The sequence below is a fragment of the Sander lucioperca genome, chromosome 5, assembly GCF_008315115.2.
Source record: "Sander lucioperca isolate FBNREF2018 chromosome 5, SLUC_FBN_1.2, whole genome shotgun sequence".
Lineage (NCBI taxonomy): Eukaryota > Metazoa > Chordata > Actinopteri > Perciformes > Percidae > Sander > Sander lucioperca.
In genome coordinates this window covers 12,841,754-12,863,703 of record NC_050177.1, presented here as the reverse complement: position 1 = coordinate 12,863,703, position 21,950 = coordinate 12,841,754, and the positions used below count along the sequence as shown (strand labels likewise).

The 21,950-nt window shown below is 41.9% G+C and overlaps 1 protein-coding gene and 1 long non-coding RNA gene across 4 annotated transcripts in view; both read left to right on the top strand.

Annotated features, from left to right (window-relative positions):
• The window catches only part of nectin1b (nectin cell adhesion molecule 1b), a 184,935-nt gene that overhangs the window by 35,338 nt on the left and 127,647 nt on the right, over positions 1-21,950 (top strand). The gene's annotated exons all lie outside the window — the stretch shown is intronic.
• LOC116041186 lies at positions 1,600-13,927 on the top strand. Its single transcript, XR_004102865.2, has 3 exons — positions 1,600-1,611; positions 5,092-5,096; positions 13,750-13,927. It is a non-coding gene; the product is annotated as an uncharacterized LOC116041186 (long non-coding RNA).

The window sequence follows — 21,950 nt, the reverse complement described above, 5'->3', positions numbered from 1 at the left end:
TTTTTGGCATGCTGAAATGAGACGGAGGAGATATGGGCAAGAGTTAAAGTGTCAAGGAAAAGAGACAGCGACATGTCTGGTTACGCTAACTGTCAGCGTGGCTAAAGTGGAAACGTCAGCTATGTCAAAGTGTTGCCTCAGATGCGGGGTGAACACCAAACGCTGCAGCTTTATGTAATTCATGGCACAGTTTTAGGATTGTTATTACTTATAGTGACATGTATTGCGCTAAACAGAGCTCATTGCTGTAACTGCCCTGGTTCTCACACATTAGAAAACTCTTTGGACGTGGCTCACTAACTCAGGTTTCCAAGGATGTAGGGACGGACCAAGGCACAGCTGATTAAAGTTCCATAATTATTTGGCATTGTAACCAACCAGTATAGCATTCAATATAGAACACTTTCATACTTTTTGAGTTTGAAATAATATGCTTGTGAGTTAATTTATCTCTCTGGCATTTGGAGTCTCTAGAAAATGTAGCTCACTGGTTCTCAAACTTCTTCACATCAATGACCCCTTAACTGACACAAATTAGACCACGGACCCCCATTTGATAAGATTTTGTCTCATGGTCCCCCACATGATTGCGCTTAGATGTTTTATTACAGAAAGAAATTGAAACCCATAACCAAATTAGTCATACATTGTGTCATTGTGTTACTTATGGATAGAATTATAGTGGCAATAAATGATTCCACGGACCCCACTTTAAGAACCACTGTCATAGATTGCAGAAATAGGCGGCTTTTCAAAATAAATGCATCCATTTTTTATATTGCCAAATTATTTTTATGTGCCTGTATCCTTCAACAACATATTACTATTTCTAACATATTTTACATTGATGCAGTTGGACTTTTAGTAGGTGGTGGTCCTTTCTAATGGCAGCTGCATATTTCTTCTATTCATCACACTCATTTGCAGCTATTGAATCCAACATGAAACAAACAATACGACAGACAGGGCCTTGTAAAATACATAGACTGTAATTTTGTACAGGAAGGTGCTACTCAACTCCCATTTTTAAAGTGGGGCTATGCAATTCTTGCTGAATGATGGTCACTGTAGCCACAAGTGACAATTACGGGATAATGGTAAAAGGTAAAATGTAGTGTAACAGTAGAAAAGTAGAGAAGAGTCATAAAGCCAGCGAACTGACTCAATAACATCAGCTTCACAGCAACATCTGTCTAAAGATTTCTAACATTAGCTATCATAAAGCACCGGTCGTACCAGAACAAAGTCTGTAGCACCTTTTTAAAGTTGCATGTTCCCACCTCGACACGCTCAAAAGCAGTTTTCTTAAATGGGCTCACAGTTTATTGTTTTTTTTTTTCGTGCAACTTACCAGTGAGACAGTTTTTTTTTTTAAATGTATTTATTTCAACATTTCACAGATTAATTTACAACCTCTTTGCCATTATCAGACATTATCACACACATGAATAGGCTCCTTTTTAGTGCACAAATAGAAGCCGTCCAACTGTTGTCCAATCCAATTATACTGCCATCCACCCTACGGCTAATCAAACTTCTAATTCTCTCATGGCGCCTCGTTCTGTAATTGGTTTATGCAGTGAAACCAACAAACAGTGCACATCTAGACTAGTAATCCCCTGACAGACACACACGCTGAGTCTGCTAAATTAGCTCCTTACAAATAAACAAAAAAAAAAACTTCAGAAAAGTTTAAGGAAACTTGACCCTTAACAGTTGGATGCAGAAGACCAGCAGAGGCCTGTGATGGAGTATTTGCAGAGGGGTTAACGGTAACTCTGATGGATGAAGTACTAAGCTGGAAGAACCATTATATAGTAAAATGGTAGATTGCAACATAATTGCTTTACTTGGTGCTTTTCTTACTCTCTGTCTGCCTAGTTTGATTTTAACAACCTACCATGACACAGGAATTAGTCATTTTCTTTGCTTTGAAGTGAGTAAGCAATAATGTTAGTTATTTGCCTTTCTTTCATTCTTCAACATGAACACTGTCTCATGTAATCACATGGATTAACTGTGGCTGTATGCTGAAATTAAATGTGTGAAACAACTTGCCTTCTAGTTCCATTGACTACATTGGCTACTTAAAGATTGGGAACGGATGCTGTTTTAAGATGGTCTCAGTGGTTGGCTTTTTGCAGTTTACCTGTTGTGTTAGATTGCAGTAATAACACAGTGGGTGTGAACAAGGTCTTAGAAGTAACTACTAGGTGTGTTAGCCCTATAGAAAGAACAACAAAGGGAGTACTTTGCATGAATTTTACTTTTCTAGAGACTGCTCTTAATAAAAATGTTCAACATAAACAGAAATATGTTCTCTGTGCTTTTACACAACGCAAATTCATCTTATGGGAATCCATCGCAACATTTCAGGAGGGTTCTTTGTATAAGAAGCATGCAGAAGTATTGGCTGCCTCTCCCTCTATGGGATTTTGTCAAGCTCCCTGCAAAATGGCCTCACTTATTGCTTTTATAGCAGGCTCTTCATAACCCCCTGGCAGGACGAGCATTTATTGTGTTGTTGGATTCTATTTCCGCCAACCTGAAGTTGATCTTGAAGTATAGTGACATGAGGTACTCTATGTTTCTGACTTGCAGAGAGTTGAAAGGGCAGAACCAAATAACAACCTCCAAGGCACACAGGGCCTTCCGTAACACCTTTTTCAGTTGTGAGGGGAGAATTATCACAAAACTACCGATGGAAAGCTCTACAGTGTGCTTTGAGACCCATATATGATGTTGATAGGCTCTCTAGCTGAGGTAAAAATGGCCGATAGAAGTGATCTGAATAATAATTCTGAAAGAGTAGCAATCTCTTCACATGCACCCACTCAGAAACCTTTGACTTGTGAAGCAAGTTCCCTGGAGTTTGAGTGCTCCGTTGTCTAGAACAGGACTGACTCATTTGAAGTTGTGCAAGGTAAATCATGTCTGGGCAGGTTTGTGACGTTGTTTATGCTCTTCATTCCCATATTGAAACATAAGCAGCTGGCTCTACGGGCTGCAACTCTTACACCCTGACAGTGGGGATCCTTCAGGTGTTCACCGGAGCGTGTCGCGGCTGCAGCCGAGCCAGCTGATACGAAGGTTGAGAGCCATCAGCAGAGTTCCACAATGTTTCACACTCTTGCTCTGACTGGCTAGCCTGGTGAAAAAAATAAAAAATAAAGAAAGGAGCACAAACAACCTTGGAGTTGTGTCCCGTCACAGTTCATCAGCCAAGCAAAGGCAAGCTGGCTAAGCTGTGGGAAAGAGGGGAACGTCACCTCAGCCTGTCCAGGCCTGCTCACCCTGCAGGGGAGTGGCAGCACATTAACAAAGCGCCTCAGCCTCCTGCAACCGGGGAGCCAGGATCTGTCCTTCACCCAGCTAATCAGCCAAGGAGTAGGACACAGACCTGGCTGCCCCACGCCCTGCTAACAAACTGGCGATCAGGATCCCCGTGCAAAATATCGTGCTGGATATGGCCGTTTCTGCTTGGCTAGTCTGGCGGATAGAGGGCGAGCACGGCGTCGTCATGTGGCATTCTTCTAACTAGGTCACAACAAGTTTCATTTTAGTGCAGCCGAGCGAGATCTGCTCGTAGCTAGAAAATGGTTATATAAATATTAAATAGTTTTTTTTGTCCATGTTTTTTTTTTTCTTTCTCTCCCCACAATAACAAGATTAAAAAAGGGGACAAGACATTTTTATTCATAGTAGTAAATTGCATTTCAAAACTATAGCAAAATTATGGTGTGCATGATAATTGCTAAATAACTAACTGTTTGGGGATTAGGAATACAACACACTGTTAATTGCTGTGCACCATCGATGTTCCCACCTCCCAGGAAACTAATGTCTTTGATCACTGCTGGAATAAAATCTAAATGTGTCTGCTATTAATGCTAGTTTGTTGGCTAATCCACTTTCATTAGGAACAATAAGCTGACGTATCAATAAGCTACTATTGTTCTGACTCACAGTGGCTCAAGTGTGAAGTCAAGGTTTGTTTTGTAGTATACGTTTTCCATTTCTTGGCGCCGTTGTTTAGAAATGCAAGCTTTATATCAGTTACAATGTTCAGACTTTACAGCTTTTGTTAAAAAAAACACATATTTACTGTCGACTCACTGGAGAGGCTGCTGAATAGTATAAAGCATTCTAGCCTGATAAAACATTGAAAAACATGTATTTTATTGTCTCTGCCCTGCACCAACCCTTCGTCTCTGGCTCATGCAGCTCCATGGACACCAACACATCTATTATGTATGAAGGGTCGGCTGTGCCCTGTACAGCATGTGAGCATACATTACAGCCAAGCTGGAATAGATAAAAGCAGCTTTAAGAGCCCAACCTCGGTTGAAATCCTTCAGCCCACCACCCGCCTTCATCAGTCAGCCATTTATTGGATTTTATTGCACAACAGTGACAGTGTGTGATGGGTTAGCATATATTTTGGAGCTGTAAATTTTTTTTTACTACAATCCCTTGTGTTAAAGCTAGCTGTATTTGTATTAACAGTGTTCCGATGCTAATTTATCTTGGAATAGCAAAGCTACACTTCTGTCAGTTGATTTATTGTATCTTAGTAGCCTCTATAGCTGTTGTATGTGTCTGCATAGCTGTCACAAATAACTCAAGTCGACCCAGAGACAAAATGATTAATGTGATTATTTGTCCTGTTTTCTTTTCTTATCCTAAACATATCCATCATTCTGAAATTATTACTAGCTGTAATTACCTCCCTGGTATGCTTGACAGATTAACGCACAACACAGTCTAAAATTATAAATAACTTTAAACAAGATTAAAGACAAGAATATGCCCAGAAGGAATACCCCTGTCACAGCTCACTGGCCTTTATTTTACTCTGGCCCATACTGTATGTCCAGCCTTATTCCAGCATCCATTCACATCACTTGGTGTATGGTGTATATTGCAGTATGAGCATAACTTTGAATGCACAAGTTTGGTCAATTGTCAAGACACTCGGCTCATTTCTGCTCAAACATTTTCTACCAGCTCTGCAGGGGTGGGATTGCGGGAGCACAAGGTACACTAGCAATCTGTGAAGGGCACAGAGAAGATGAGACATTTTCACCCAAGCTACTGTCATTTGTAGGCAACAGTGCCATTCATAATCCTGTTGGCAATAAGTGCTCCCTAGTGTCTATAAAAAATACCCAGGCTGCAGGGCAACGGTGTGATCCTTAACTAACGACACACTATCTAAATCTCATTTTTCTAATTGCACTGAATGCTTAAAGTAACGGTAGAGAGAAGATGCATTACCACATAATTTTATTAGTCGAAAAACACAGTTGGTCAGTACACAGAAAAGCTTTAACCATTTTTTCTTCCTGAAAATCACAATCTTTTGACGACAGAATGATTGTGAAGAATTGCGCTTAAATGTGCTCAGGTCTACGGCTGGATATCATTTGAATCACAATTCATATCAGCTTTATATCTGAGTTTCATTTCCAACCTAGAGTATATCTTGTTTTGAGGAATATTAACATATTTTCCTTCAAAAAACCTTTCATCTGGCATAAAATGAGACCGAATTGAGTAAATCAGTAAATACCTCAATAAAGAATGAGTATCTAAATATCTGACCAGACATTCAAGGCGGGTTTTACAATAATTTATGCCACACATTTTGGTACCAAAAAAGTAGTGAGGTTCAATAGTCGTAAATAAGCCAAACTTGTTCTGTTATGCCATTAAAACATTTCCCACAAATTCCATGGATTTTAGAGTCTATCCACGCTTTCTTTCCCAGTGTAGCTTCAAGACATTGCATCACATCTTTCCTTCTTCTGACCTTGTTTGAAACTGACTCGTAAAAGGAAAAGATGCCTGCATGAGAGAGGGCCAAAGAGCAGCTGCAAATGGAGATGTGACCTAGCACTCCACCAACACTTTCACCCTGTCCTCCTGCAAACCCAGTTTCACACCTACTTGACAACACCACCGGAGAAGTGTGAACTCGCTTCTTTCACCTTACGGTTGTGCTACATCTTCATCAAATATATAAATGTGGAAACACAAAGTGATGAAGCACTTGTGTGGTTCCCCACATTAGTAGTCTATTGTAACTGTTTATGTGGTGTAGAGGGCCGTTAGTCATACATAACCCCAAACAGCAAGGCTTCTTTATAATCTTTGTATGCAAACACTGAAGCTTTTACATTTAATCTATTTGACTTGAATGAATGAACAGTTTCTTGTCAATCATTTGCACACATTAGTGAAACGATAGTCTATATCTACAACGTTCGACTTCTGGGATTGCTTCGGTGCTGAAGGAAATTCCGCCGGATGCATTTGTTTCGGCCAATGTCCGTTACCTTCCTCGTTCTTTGTGTTGCCGTTCTAAACGGCGGTGGATTTATGAGGACTATGGTTAACTGCTCCTCAGATCTCTGCAGGGTAAATCCAGACAGCTAGCTAGACTATCTGTCCAATCTGAGTTTTCTGTTGCACGACTAAAACAACTTTTGAACGTACACATATTCCACCAAAAGTTCCTTCCCAAAGCTATTTTGCAGCGGCACCGTTTCTCCGTCCGGTGCTTGCCGCCGCCCAAAACGATTGTGATTGATTTAAAGAAATTTCAATAAACCAAGAGCACGTTTTTTCCCATCCCAGAATGCTGTGTGGACTAGCCAGACCCTCCTCCGCAGTGCTGTGGAGGAAGGTCTGGCAAAGCGAGACTAGTGAAACAATGACAATTTCATCATGACATAAAATTGTTTAAGTGATTCCCCTGAACGGGACAGATGAGGAATGTAAAAATGAGCAGGTCCGAAGCTTTGATAATACTTCTTTGGCAATGTCTTAAAAAGTCTCTTTGTTATACAAGTTAGTCTAGGCAGTTGCTTTATTTTTTAAACAGAAACAAGATTACAAACTATATCAATGTGATCAAAAACTACAGCACAATGTGTCTCTGAGCTCAGCTACTGAACCATATCAAGAAAGACCAGCTAAGTGACTGTGCAGGGCACAGGGATCCAGAAAGCTGTGAAACTGGAAGTACTCTGATGAACTGTGTGTGTGTGTGTGTGTGTGTGTGTGTGTGTGTGTGTGTGTGTGAGTGAGTGAGTGAGTGACACTTCGAGATGTCTTTTGGTGAAAGTCACCCATCCCTTGAAGTCTCATCCCATGGCTAAAGCTATGGTATTAGGTTTCATTTTATAGATTATTGTCACATTTTCTCTTCTGTGAAGCTCTGAGTGGAAAGCCTACCAGAGGGGATGAAATCGCTAAGATATCCACAGTTGCAGGTATCTTAATTCACTATCATCCAAACTTGAAATTGAAATGTCCATTTCTGGATTATGACTCCAGAGAGCGTGACCAGCTGTGACATTTTGTGAGACCCTCTTTTTTTAAAAAAGGCAAGTAGAGAGAGAGAGAGAGAGAGAGAGAGAGAGAGAGAGAGAGAACGTGCGGCCAAGACACAATAAACTCTGTGATTCGAGTAACTTATTTGGAGAGACTTCAAGTGAACTTCAAACATCTCTTTAATGATCTATAATCCTTTGGCAAATCTTCAGTAGGCAACCATGCTTTCAAAGTTATTTTTACCAGGATGTGGAAATCCATGATGAAATTAAGTCACAAAGTGGAAGAAAAAAAACACATTGCAGTGTGTGCTTGTGCTAAAGGAAAGACTAGCTCATGCCCTTGGTTGTACAAAAACATGATCACCTCCTCTGGGAGCAACATTTTCCCTTTTTGATAAAACTAGAACCAGAGGGAAGTAAAAAGAGGAAGAGCCAGGTGAAAGGTCCTTTGCAAGCCAAAGCAGCGCTGTCAGAAAAGAAAAAAAAACGTTAGGTCTTAATGGAGCCATTGATCCTGCGCCAATGGAGGACACACCCAGTAGGGGACTGGCTCACAGCGAGGTGACAGGTGTTCGCTCGATATCTGTCTCACTTCTCTGACCTTAAAGCTTTTAATCAGCTCTGCCAGGGAGCTTGTCAATCCTGTCAAACACTAAGAAGCCCACAGTGTAGACACAGTAAGGGAGGGCAATGCCAGGGTAAGAGCTCGAAATAATACTCCTGCAGCCCTGAGGAAAACACCGGTATGTGCAGTGTACAGCTATTTAGTTGGGGCTCCCACTGGACGAGCCCCGGTGTCTTTGAGCCAGCTACAGCGGTAGTCTAAACAATGTCAGCACATTTCAAAGGCTATTAATGTCAAAGTGTAGGCATTCCCGAGTGATTACATCTGGGATGAAGTTTGTTTGTGGCTACAAAATAAGAGAAATTTGGAGAAAATCAAATATTACGATATCTTTGACCAAATACATCAATGTTGATATTGTATGTTTGACTTTTGGTGCTTTCACAAAATATTTACACAATGAGATTTTAGATAAATAATCATCAGTAATGTGGATACAATGACTAAGTGGGTAAAGGCAAATAAAGAACAGCTAAAATAGTTTTGTAAGTTAAGAAAATGACATCACTTTACTGTAATGCAGCCTTTAAAACCAGGAAAAGACAACACTTGTGTCATATTACAATATTACGATATCCATTTAGGACAATATCTAGTCTCATATATATCGATATTGATCTGATATGGATATACTGCCCAGCCCTAGGCTACAAAAGGCTTTGGGTTGACTCTCATACGATATGATGCGATGTGATACGATACGATGCAACTTTATTGTCACTTTACATTGAAAGTTAATTTTGCGCTCCCGAGCAGCTTCGTTACAACATAAGGAAAAGGAAATACACACAAGTAAGACAACAATTACAGAAATAGTGCAAAGATAAAAAGCCATGACAAAGAAACACGTTTCATGATAACCTCTGATCTAGATCTTACTGTAACTGGCAGCACACAGGTTTTGGTTTAGCAACAGAATACACTGATGTATAAAACAGTTCTTGAGCCTGTATCTAAACGAAGGGACCCTAAATCGCCTGTTAGAAGACAGAAGTTGGTATTCATCAAACGTGCATGCCAGAGATGCTGGCATCATGGGAGATGGTTCCCTCGACTGCTTCCAACAGTATGTTGCTCCATTGGCTGAGTGAGTGACAGGGATTTCAATATGGCCTAATTGAGTTGTTGAATCTCCCTGTGACTGCCTGCTTTACTTCCTCTGCTTCTGATCAATAGTAATACACTATCAGGGTTGTCAGCTATGCTTTTTTCTTTGTTTCATCAAAGCCCTATGAGCCAGAAGCCGTTTCGCATTCTCCCAGGCTCATTTCACTGCATCCTTTTGCAATGCGTGTCCAAATTGGCACGCTGGGAAGTTTAACTACAGAATGTCTTTTAACATGGAGGGTAATTACGGTGCTGGTTTGATTGCAGTTAATAGCACAAGCTGTCCACAGAGCAGTCACACAGCAGTCACACAGTTACATCTTTGGCCACACTGAAATTGCATTGAACCGCACAATTATCTCCAGTCACTGGCAGCTCTCCTCACCATTGTTCATTTTATCTGGATACTTCTTAGTATTAAGTTTCAAACTGAAATGTTGAGATTAGTAGTAAGTGATTGTTGATCCTGCTGCATGTAGTCTGGGTTCAGTTTTATTCAACACTCTCTGGGGCTAAACATGTCGAATCCCACTCCTTGATTTTCAACAGCAGCAGCTACACTTTGAAGACAAAAAAAATGCTATGAGTTCATTTCCTGACTTTTTTCATGCCCACAGCCCACCCACTGCAGTGTTTTCAGATGAAACTGAGAGAACCCCAGAGTCGTTTTTTGTGATTTTTGATTCCTAAGATTGATTTCTGCTCCCATTCTTTCTCCTTCCAGTCACATTTTAGAAGTGCCTGTCCTCTTTTTGAGCCATGTACATCCTTGAGAGTCTCTGTGTCAATACACTGTGTTAGACATCCAACGACCAGTGGAGACTGGAGTAACTCATACCACCCGTCTCAGCTTTCAGGCTGTTCCCTTCCCCTTGCTGTGGCTTTGTGGTTCCCTACTTATGTCTCCATGCCAGTTGTTTTTTCTCTTGAAAGGCCAGTTGCAAAATGTGCAGACATTTAAGTACTGTTATTTCATGTGTTCCTCTAAATAAATAAATAAAATAAGCGTCCAGAAAATTGCTTATCCTGATATTAAGTCTTTAAAATTAGCTCAATTTACCAATATTGTTTATTCTTTCCATGCTGACAAGTAGGTATACAAGACAAAGGCACGTGGTGTCAGAATGACGTGCAAGCAGAGATTTGAGATGTCATAATATTCCACATACAGTGTAGAGCCTGATGCACTGAAAGATGGCGTATGGAAACATACTGAGCTGTGAGAAAGTAGTGTATATGTTGAGGCTCGGAGACGGGTGGGAAAGACAATACTCGATCACAGCTGGAAAGCACATGCAGTAGAATATGAACACGGTCCTGAGATGTGGTGAGCATTCCAACGGTTATATGTATGTGGAACATGGAGCCTTACTCGCCTGGAAAGATAGGCTGTGGTCATGGTTTAGGAAATGGTTCAGTCCCGTTCTCGGAGTTCTGCCGAGAACCGCTGGATTTCATAGAGGTTTATGATCAAAACACACATGAAAAAAAGGGGAATTTGGCAAAGGCCAGAAGCCAACATTTATGCTTAAATGCTGCGTTTTCCCATGTAGCCATCTCTGCCACATGTAAGCATCAATCTTGTCATTTTGTTTACATGTCATACTTGCTGTCGATGCTTGTACTGTAACTTCTGTGATTTCTGAGTCAGGTTTTACAAGAAGCCAGTTTAGAGTCAAGGATACAGAAAATTCAGGGCAAAATTATCCTGAACAAAAAGCCTGCCGACCATGCAACACGTGTCTGTTAAACTGCATCAAGGAATGGCTATTAAAAATGTACATGCATTACCGATGTGAAAAATGATTCAAATAACAAGATAAGATGACATGTTCAGAGATAGAATGAGTGTAGCATATCTAACTTTATCAGCTTAAGTAACTGTGCACATTCATTCCTCCAGCGGTGAAAACAAGATACTAATCCATGCCTAAATGATGTGACTGCAGGGCAAAATTCATAATCGTGTTTATTTGTACTTAATTCCTTGTACACGTGTACAGAGATGATGGTCCCGTTACAGTATTAGCGTGATGCTACTGGGAGAGGTTATTTTATTTCTTTGAGTTTGCATGTAGTCTCGCATTGCCAGAACTATCTCCGCAGCGCTGTGGAGTACAGTCTGGCTACACCACACATACATTCAGGGATGTAAGAAAAAAACGCTCTGGGTTGTTTGCATTTCTTTAAACCAATCACAATCGTCTTGGGCGGCACTAAGCTCCGGACGCAGCGACGCTGGCTCTACAAAATCTCTCTCGTCTCGAGAAGGAACTTGTGGTTGTTGTGGTGGAACATGTGCACCCCGTAAAAGAAAACACCACATACAATATTAAATGAAGTTAACTGTTCACACAATACAGTAACGTGAGCTATTTAAATTAGCTGGATACACGGTTAAACCTGATTTGCTCTAACCAGTGTATCGCCTTGTGTACTTCGTCCACAGCAATCCCACCAATCGGTCCCAAAACGTCCCAGTTAGAGAGGAAATGCTATAAACCTATTATTTGTAAATCTTTACAATCATTCCCCGAAAGAACCAAGCAGGCCTGCCTTGTTGCACCATCCAAATTTTCTTCAAAACTTTCCATTTTCAGTGTGTAGCTTGCTTAAATGTTGTTGTTTCCAGAAGAGAACGGAGTTGGAGAACAGCAACACACAGAGAGCAGAAGGTGAGGGACATCATGTCAGGCAATTATGCTGGAAATGTACTTCCATTGATCCAGACTAGTTTGCATGAGATGGCGTTGCATGTGATACAAGGGCTGGTAATCAGCTGAAAGATTTGCTATTGTGACAACACTTGTTTTGAGCAAATGCGCGTCATTTGTCAGAGTCCCATGGTGATCGTGACTCAGACACATACTAAGTGTGCTTGTTAATTGATAGCAGACTGGGGCTTCAGCCCACTGCCCACTCCAGCTGAAGTGTGAATTCCCTCTCCGATATGTTAATGGATCCGCTGTATAAATGGCCTGCGCCAGCCATGCTGGAGAAAAATAGCTCGGTGCAACACACCGACAAGCAGAGCTGTGTGCATGTTGCCCCTGCTGTCCTGTTTACGAATGTCCCAACCACAATTAGCGATGCACTTTGATGACAGCCAGCTCTTTTATTTTTTTCCACAAATCTTTAAAAATGTATGATATGCACAGCAAATAATTTCTTTCAAGAAATCTTTGGAGGCCACTCCAACATAAGGCACAGTGGAAATCTCTGAAAAATCACAAGTGACTCCAATCAAATATTGATTGTTCGTTCTCTTTTCTTAGTCTAATAAGCCAGTGGTCATGCAACAGTGCTTCTCGTCATACTTATACTGGACCTATTTATCCCCCCAAGGCTTCCTCCCTCCTGTATGCCTGTAAGATATCAGCCGGCCTTTGTTTTAAAAAAAAAAAAAAAGGCAGAAAAACTCCCGTAAAGGCCGACATAGGTCACTTGCCAAAAATGATATTTTATGCTCTGGCTGAGTATTTTCTAAAGGTCACTTGCATGGGGTGTATGGATTTACACCCATCTGATGTGTTTTCCCTGAGCATGCAGAAGGTCTATCACTTCCTTTACCTTCCTAATGTACAGCCAATAATTGATTATCCAGTTTCAGATGAATAGTTGTTTGATTTTTGAAATCTTAATGTTTTATGTATCTAACACAAGTGCTTGGCATTATCACATGGAAGTGTTCCGTGTTTGGACTCTATGCAAGACTTATCTTTACTTGTGCACAATGGAACAGATGGTGTGAGAGAAGGATTTGTCATGCATGGTTGTCCAGGGCCAGAGTCTTTCTCAGCACTTTTTGGCAGGACTTTATATGCACTTCGTGCTGCATTTGGTGAGTGCTTAACAGAGGTGTAGGGTTCTGCTGTGGTGCTGGCTCAGACTGAGCCACCCCCATCCTACACGTCCCACTTCAAAACCATTCTTATACATAATCCGATGTGCTTCATTGTCCAATGCATATTCAGTGAAGATGTTTGTCGTTCATAGTTTGATATACAACATTAATACTAAGTCATGCAAGCAAAGGGAGCAACTTTCAAAACCAGCAGGGATTAGGGCTGCAAAAATAGGAGGGCTGACCTCGATTGAAGAAATTCTTAGTCGACTAACACTGATATGATTTTCTTGACTAATTCATTAGTTGATTTTCTCTACAGATCTGTGTGCGTTGAGTGGTCGTTAAGACTGGACAAGCGCAATATAAAAACAGTCCATATGCCATCTGTAAAACACAAAGAATCATGCACAAGCACAACTTTAATCTTGTGTTTACCAGACATGTGCTCTTAAGTTTCTAGTAATATATATATAAATCATTAAGCATGAAAAAGCATAAAAAATCGACTAAAGAAATCTTAGTTGACTAAGACCAAAATGAGCGAATAGTTGACCAATTGACTAAGAGGCGGCAACCCTAAAAGTTATTCTGTCGTATGTTTCACATTCATTTTTTTAATCTTTAAAAAGTCAGAAAAAAAGTAAAAAATGTCCATTACATGTTCCCAGACCCAAGCCAGCCAACATATACATACGATACAAAACATAGAAGCAACACATCCTCACACTGGGAACTCCATCGATCAATTTCTTTTAGGGTTGATTCAGTGTTTTAGCAGAATAATGCAAAGGAAGTACAGCAGACAAAGGTTCACATGTATCTACACTTAGGCTGCATCTACACTACTACATTTTGGTTTGAAAACAAATATCTTTTCCTACGTTTACGCCTCACGTCCACACTACTGCAGCGTTTCCAAGCCCCTAAAACGGAGACATTTGGAAACACTGCTTCCCCCCATTTTGGTTTGAAAACTCTGGGGTTGCTTTGTAGTCTGGACGGGCTCAAACGGAGACCTTTGGAAGCGACGACACGTCAGTCAGTCTTATCGGTTAGGTAGCTTACATCCCTTTCAGTAACCCTGCTCTTACTTTTCACCATTGTTGTTCTTTCTCCAAAGTATTTTCTGTATTTTCAACTTCTACATCCATGATGTCTAACCGCAGAGTAACGTCAGACAATCTGCTTCCTGTTTACACCGGCACGCACATGCCCAGTGTGTGTGAATGGCCCTGTGATATGTGTTGTCAGACTTGTTAATATGGACAGAGATTAGTTCTGCGGCTGGAGCTAAAATTCTTGTGTGGACGGTAGGGGTGGTACGGTTCACAAAATCCACGGTTCGGTTCGTATCACTGTTTTAGGGTCACGGTTTTCGGTTCTGTACGGTTCTTGTTATTTTTTCTTTTAATCTTTAACACTCCAGAAATATACTTCAGCATATGATATATAGCTAAAATTAGCATATTGAATGCATGTTGCACAATACATGCATACAGTGGCAGTTCTATCTATTGTTTGATTTCCGCTGTCATCATAGGTAACATGAAATCCAAAATGTTCCTACACACCAGACTGTATACGACGCTGGCGCATCCTCCAACTCCGGGCAGCCTTCCTTTTCTCTCCCACTTGACATTTCTACACGTGACATGACCTGCAGCACTCCACACTCCACCTGAGGAGCGGTCGGCTCGGCGCCTCTCAAAATCTGACGAAAATCTTTTAAACTGACCTTTGTCGATCAAAAAACCAGACACATTCAGCAACTGTATGGCCTATTTCTCGCTTAAAATGTTTTCAGAAACACTTTTCGGTGAACTATTTTCGTAAAATACGAGACCGTATTCAGAACGAGATGCCATTAGAGTCTGTTTTGAAATTCGGGAGCAGCAAGAACCACGTGACGCGTTCGTCCAATCAGCTGCCATGTGTTGCGTTCGTCACGCTCATCCCCCTCGTCGTTTCCAGTAAGTGTTTTAACATGTGGTGTTGAAAGTGGGCACTACGGCAGTAAGTGGTTAGTGCACATTAACAGTGTACTGACGAACCGTGCGACGCACACACGCTCCGAACCGAGACGTGCGAACCGAGCGGTTCGGATGTTTTTTCATGAACCGCACCACCCCTAGTGGACGGAGATCGTTTTGTCTCAAAACGCCCCTTAAAAATGAAAACGTAATGGTGTAGATGTAGATGTACATACAATATACAACTATTGTTGTGTTCCTTTTAGGTGACATGTCAGATGCGCTAATAGGAACCTTAGTCCCTCGTTAAATGTCTAATGAATGTAGTTCTAAATTAATTTTCCTTGTATTCTTCCATTAAGAATGCTCCTCTCTGACCTATCCCGCGAGGGTTGAATACAAACTGTAGGGCATGAGGAGGAGCATGTTCCTGCAGAAGCTGTTATTGTAGCATTATGTCAACTGTGTCAAATGAAATGTGCACATCGCCTCTGTGTCACCCTGCTCTAATACTGAGATTTCCACAGGAGGTGTGTTGCCTGCAGCATCCTCTCTCCTCCACTTTAATATCCTGAGTGCTATAATCTGCTCACCACGTCTGACCCACTGCGTGTCACTCTCACTGCTTACCCTCCCCCCGTAACTCCCCAAAATCCTCTCCATCACATTTATGTAACCCCACCCCACCCCTTAACTCTTCTGTGCTTTGTGGCCTGTACCTGCAGCCGCCGGGGCTCGGCCTGTCTGAGACCATAATGCATCACTTTGCAGCGTGGCCCTCTTTTTATTTATTGATAAGCTCTTTTCTATTAAGATGTCCGACAGCTGCCTTCAGTTGAAAGCCCAAGAAACTTTTGCATTATTGAAAGATAACCAGTGCACACTGTCGTGCACACTCAGCCCATTCTGTGGATGAGATGCTTTGTTGACTGACTAATTGTCTGGTCTGTGCGAGTGCTCCCCAGTGTCTCGGTATTAGATCTGTCTCATAAAGCATGTCATTATCTAGCTGTTATTGCTCTCGCACCACAACATTTCATTTCTGATCCCACACTTTGACACTTGCAGTACCTGGAGCTGGATCCTGTTTTTCCCCCTCAGTTTCAGTCAAACAAGCACAACTGTAACGCTTCCAGTCATTCATTTACCAGGTAGGCGGACTCTCCCTCCCCTTGACTTGCACCCGGCCTTTTGTTTACTGACAGTTGCTTGCTATCTGGTATCAGTGGGTGATGTCATCTCGCCATTTGGTCAGGTAACGTCAGGGCTGTTTATTTTGTGTTGTAGAACCGAAACCGCGGTGTCCTTGTTTAGTTAAGCTGCAGGGGGAGGGTCAGAGCTCTCAGATACTGTGTTTACACTCGATACGTGCCATACTCTCTCTCTCTCTCTCTCTCTCTCTCTCTCTCTCTCTCTCTCTCTCTCTCTCTCTCTCTCTCTCCCCCCCCCCCGCCTAGGAGCCTTATTTTATTTTCGCCCCAGCTTTATTTGCCATTACTGTGCTCAAAGATAACTAAACTCCCAGATTACTTCTAGCATATTTTCCTATTAGACCAGAATAAAAAAAGCATTCATTACAGGAAGTTAACAGACATATATACACACTGTATATATTAAATTCAAAGATCATAGTAGAGGCTCCCAGAAAGGCTGTAATATACCCCACTGTTCCATCTATGTTTGGTTCTTTGAAATGGAAAAATGGAGCAGTGGTGTTTTCCAGTGTTTCATTCATAGATGAATCATTACCACGCTAAAATAAGATGAGAAGCTCCGTTGCAGGCGATCTGATGCATCCCCATGACATTTGAAACGCCTTAAAGCTGCTCGAGGGGGCGTGCGTGTGTGGGCGGGTGCTCTGAACCTCGTGTTTCCTCAGAAGCGATAGATGCGGCTGCATTAGGTGGGAATTAATACATACGGTTGACTGGCCGATGCTACGCACCACCAACCTGAAAGTTGTAATTTTATAACCCATGTGGAAAACACACGACTACTGTGCTGCGGCGCTCGGCCATTACACTTCTGTCTCCCCCAGAGAGATGACCGTTATAGTTACATATGTAATGCATTGTCGGGAATGCATTGCTGCATGAGCAATCCCAGATTGGGAAGTTTTCTAACATAATAAATATTCCTGCAATTATTACCATTTACAGCTTAGCAAACGTTCCATTGTCCTCAATGAATGAGTGTGTTGTACAAAAGCACTGTCTCAAAATTTGAACCAGATAGTAGAAAATTAGGAACAGGTCTACCAGCCATCTGTTCCAGTGAGGTTTCACTTGCCTCTGCAGTTGAATGTTTGCTTGGGGAGACAGAGGGTAAAGCGAGCTGCTTTGGCAGGTACACCATTGTTTACTCAAGAGACCCGGCTGATGCACCATCAAATAGTGTCTGAGTGCAGATTAAAACAAATTGTCTGACACGTACTGCTCCATCTCAAAATAAGCTGAATGGCAACACTCAACAAAAAGCAACATTAAATGTCAAATATGGCTGCTCCTGCTAAATAAAGTGCCCTATCTGGATGTATTAAAGCCTGCATCAGAGATATATAGCTCCCAGTCATCCCTAAGAGTAATACCGTCATTTATTGGATAATGCAGTTTGAAAAGCACTTCTGTCTGTTGATAACATCGGCAAAATGCCACTGGTTGAGCTCCAAAATACTGACTGATAAAGAAAGTGTTCCAACAGGGGAATAAACAAGCAACTAATGGGTGGGTGTTGTGTGTGTATGAGACAGAAGATATGGCCTCCCCCCTTTGAACACCCCATGTGTGGTCATGAATAGGGGAGTACAGAGGACTGTGCCATTGCCGTGGGAACTGGGACTACATTAAACAGTCATTATCCCGAGTGGCTCAAGCCATGTTTTATCTACCAGCATCCCACTTAAGTAACAATGGAGTTTCCAAAGCATATCAAGCATACGGGAGATGATGTGTCTTTATGTGCTTTAATTGGCAGAAAGTTTATACCAAAATACCATTGTTGTGACCAAGTAGTCATCTTTGCAAAAGTTTCAAGTCATTTGGTCCAAGTCTCAAGCAATATGGAGTTTTTTTGGGGGGCAAGTCAAGTCAAGTGACAGGTTATGTCAAGTCGAGTCTTTAGTTAAGGCAAGTCAAGTCCCAAATAAAGTCACTTTTTTTACACCCAAGATAAAGCTCACTTACCGGTTGTATCCGGCCTTTATAAAGAGAAAAGGCAAGGTATTAGTAGTCCCTCTTATAAACTACAAAAAGTATGACAATGAATTTAATCTGTATTATAAATATTGATATCCACTGGAATGAATGTAATCATGTTTAAAACAGTGAAAGACTGTCAGCCAGACTACAATATCATAGTTACAGAAACTTGACAGCATACATTTATATTATTTTATATTTAACAGCTAACATTCAAACTTATGAATTATGCGTGATGCATTATGTATGATGCATCAAGTCAAGTCTTGAGTCATTAACTAAAGTCCAAGTTGAGACGCAAGTCATCAAAACGGTGACGTGAGTCAACTCGAGTCCAAGTCACCAAGTCTGAAGTCCACATCTCTGCAAAATACGCCTGATTTATCTGCTTGATTCACAAAGTGGAGCCACAGTTGACGAGACTGTCGCATCCCTGCAAACCGAGATGTCATAGATTGGACCTATTTGCCTAAATTACATTTTAGTGTCATGGTTGGACAGAAGCAGGAACTCTTCCTTGTCTACTGAAAAACACGAGAGAGCGCTCAGCTCAGTGGAAATGGAAACTCTTCCCTCTATCTTCTCCTAAAAGCCACTGAGAAGATGACATTTAGGCCCAAGAAGGGTGCAGTTTAATGCCATCACATTAAACATATTCTGGGTTTTAAAGTCTTCATACTTCAAACAGCGACATCTCACTGCCTTTTGGGACTGACAGTGTGCCTGGTGCAGCTTTAAATAGAAGACAGTAATGAGTGCCTCTTCTAAAATATGCATTGAGTCCTATTTAATCTTTGCCTTCCTCACATCGCAGCAGCTAGAGGTGAATTATGCTGAACTTTGTTTGACTCAGGCACAAATGGATTTCTCTTGGATGAGCTTGGCCCAAGTAACGGTAAATGAGCCAATAATTGTCTTTTGAGATGTTGTTGGCTGTGGGCCAGTTCAGCTAAGAAAAAAAAAAAGACAATAGTGTTACGTATGAATTGCGAGAAGAGCTGCCAAGTAGCAGTTTTATGGAGAAGAAGCTTCCTTGGCTTTAGGGAAGGCGCCCTGGTGTTCAATTTAGGGTGTTATGGTGTTGTTATTGTTTTATATGTAGAGCAAGGTCTGGTTTTCCATTGTACTGAAGAATATCTGGGATTAAAGGCATGGATAAATGTAGTATAGTGTTAGTGTTAGTGTTGAAACTTTAATTACATTTTTTTGTCTCTGCAGCAGATAAAAAGCAAATATGAAATGTTAATGTCATGTTTCTCATTCATTTTTGATTAGTTACAGGAAGGAATCAAGCTTGTTTTTCATGTCCGCATTTGTTTTCCCTCATGGACAATAAAATGTCTGTTTGATTCAAACACATTCACCCCTCAGTTTTTCAAAAAACAATCTTTGCAGTGAAGAGTGTCCTGCAGGTCTGCATTGTTCTGGATATTGTCCACACACCATAGGAAGCCTATGAAGGCTGTTATTTGGTGCAGGACATTGTCCAATGTGCCATATGCAAACAACACAAAGCACATGCTTCTCCGTGCTGCCTGACAGGCCAGATCTTATTACAGTTTGCACAGAATGTTCTGTGCACAGCTCTGTGCTGCGGCCTTGGGAGTCTTTTTGCTATCAGTGCAGGGCCAGACGGTAGCGCAGCTGTTTTAATAGTGCCCCTTATGTCCCCCTTGATCCAACTCCGCTCACCTGGTGTGAGTCAAACCACTCTTTTTTTTTCTTCTATTCTGCCAGCTTGGACAGACTTTATTTGTTTGTCCTATTGCTTTCCCTTCCAGAAAAAGGCATCCTCTCTCCACTGGCAACTCTTAAGGCAATGTGTAGCCTCAGGTGCATTAGAGCACGACTGCCCCCCCCCCCCCAGTCACCCTCTTGTCAGTGTGAGAACAAAGCAGCAGCAGCACAAGCGGCAACACAAGCCAGCCCCAAACCTGCAGCGCACCTACAAATCTCCTCAAAGCTCCGCCTTCCTCTTTTCCCCCCTCTCGCCACTTCTGCATCTCCACCACTTGTGCTACTATCTTTTACTACCCCCCCCCCTTCCCTCTCTGTTTCCACACCACTGGCTCTCTTAACCCTCACACAATCTACCTTCCTAATGCATCTTGCATGTATGTGGCTCTGCTCCTCTTTGGCTTTGCTGCTCTGTGTTGTAGTCTGTAATTGTGAGCTCAGCCAAGGACTTCAGTCTTTGAGTGAAAGGGGTCCCCGTGGGCGCCCCCGGTCCTTCACGGAGGGGATTTGGGCTCTGTGGCTGTATAATTATGCCTACTCCTCTGGTTTTCATTTGTGTGAACTGCTGTTTATTTGGTTCAATCTGAGTGGGGAGCATCAGACTCAAAGGAGGGAGGGAGGGAGGAAGGGAGGGAGGGAGGGAGGGGCTGCTTTTCACACAGCCAGCCCCTGCTGGGATTGTTTTAGCATTCAAGGGGGCGAGGTCTGGCCAGGTAGTTTTTACAGCCCTCCTGCATGCACGCACGCACGCACACACACACACACACACACACACACACACACACACACACACACACACACACACTTCATTCCAACTTAAGATTAAACTTTAACTGGTGTTGTCACACAGTAAATTGTGTTTGCTATTTCAAAAAATATCATACTATAGCTGCCACAACTGGTAATCTAAGCTGTGATAAAATGGAGTAAAGCATTGCCCTGAGGTGCACAAGGACACAGGTGTTTCTCAAGGTACAGATGACAAGGTTGCCAGTCCTCCCTGTCAAACTGTATTAGTAAATCAATCTGTCATTGTCAAATCCCCCAAGTTTAAATCTGTATAGAGAGGGTCTTGCCGATGTGGTCCGAAGGAAATGAAAGATGATGTGCACTCAGTAACATCAAAAGGTTGTCACTTTGTTTTTTGTTTTTTTTATATGATTTGATGCAGGCAGCGGAGGCTGTACTTGAGTGAAAGTATACAACAATGGATAGAAATTGCCTTTCACTGGTAATGTGCTGCTTTCCAGCATAAGCTGAGAGCTGTGCGCCTTGCCGTGAAGAGATGGAAAGAAATACATTGTTCACATTAATGGTCTTCTAGGCCAGAGTCTGCGCCCAATATTTTCTCTCCCCGTGCATGTTTTGTGACCTAGTGTCCTTCGGCTGACTACCTACAGTACAGCTTTTCTAAGAAAAATCTTCCCAACTGTGGCTGCTTAGACAGTTTGACAGACTGCACGAACAGCTGCTTCCGATTCATGTGTAGTTGAAGATAGACTCCATCAGATATTGTATTCAGTGGGTGTATACATGTAAATGGATCTCTCTCACGTATTATTTCACATTTTAGAGCCCCCTGTGGAAACTTTATCTCTGAAACACAGCGATTATCCATCATTGTGATGCCGTTACTCATTGTTAAAGAGCCGCTCTGTTTGTGCGGCATGCGTGTAGGCCCCAGTCCTCCACTTGAGGCCGCAACATATTTTCTCTCTGTTTATGACTTTATTCACTGGTGGCTTTATGAGTCCAGTGTGATTAACGGAGACGTTTCAGTCTTTTCTTCCTGTGGGTCCCTGTCTATCCATGGGTGATAATTATAGCTGGGGCTGGTTGTAAATACAAGCCCTGCCAGGGGTAGAAGGACCTCATCATGGGGCATCATCAGACTTCACCTGGAAAGGAACATAAATTAGAGCCTGAGATAACAAAGGTGTGACGAAGACAACTGGATGCTGGAGCCCTGCAGCGGTTCAATGACACATCTGTTCAGACTGCAGTCATTTCAGATCCCGGATCAGGCGTGAATGAAAGTTTGTTTTTCTGCACTTCAAACTGAGATCGAATTGACAAAGAAGAATGAGAGCAGGAAGAAGAGATACATCTAGGTCAAAAGAGGGTCCG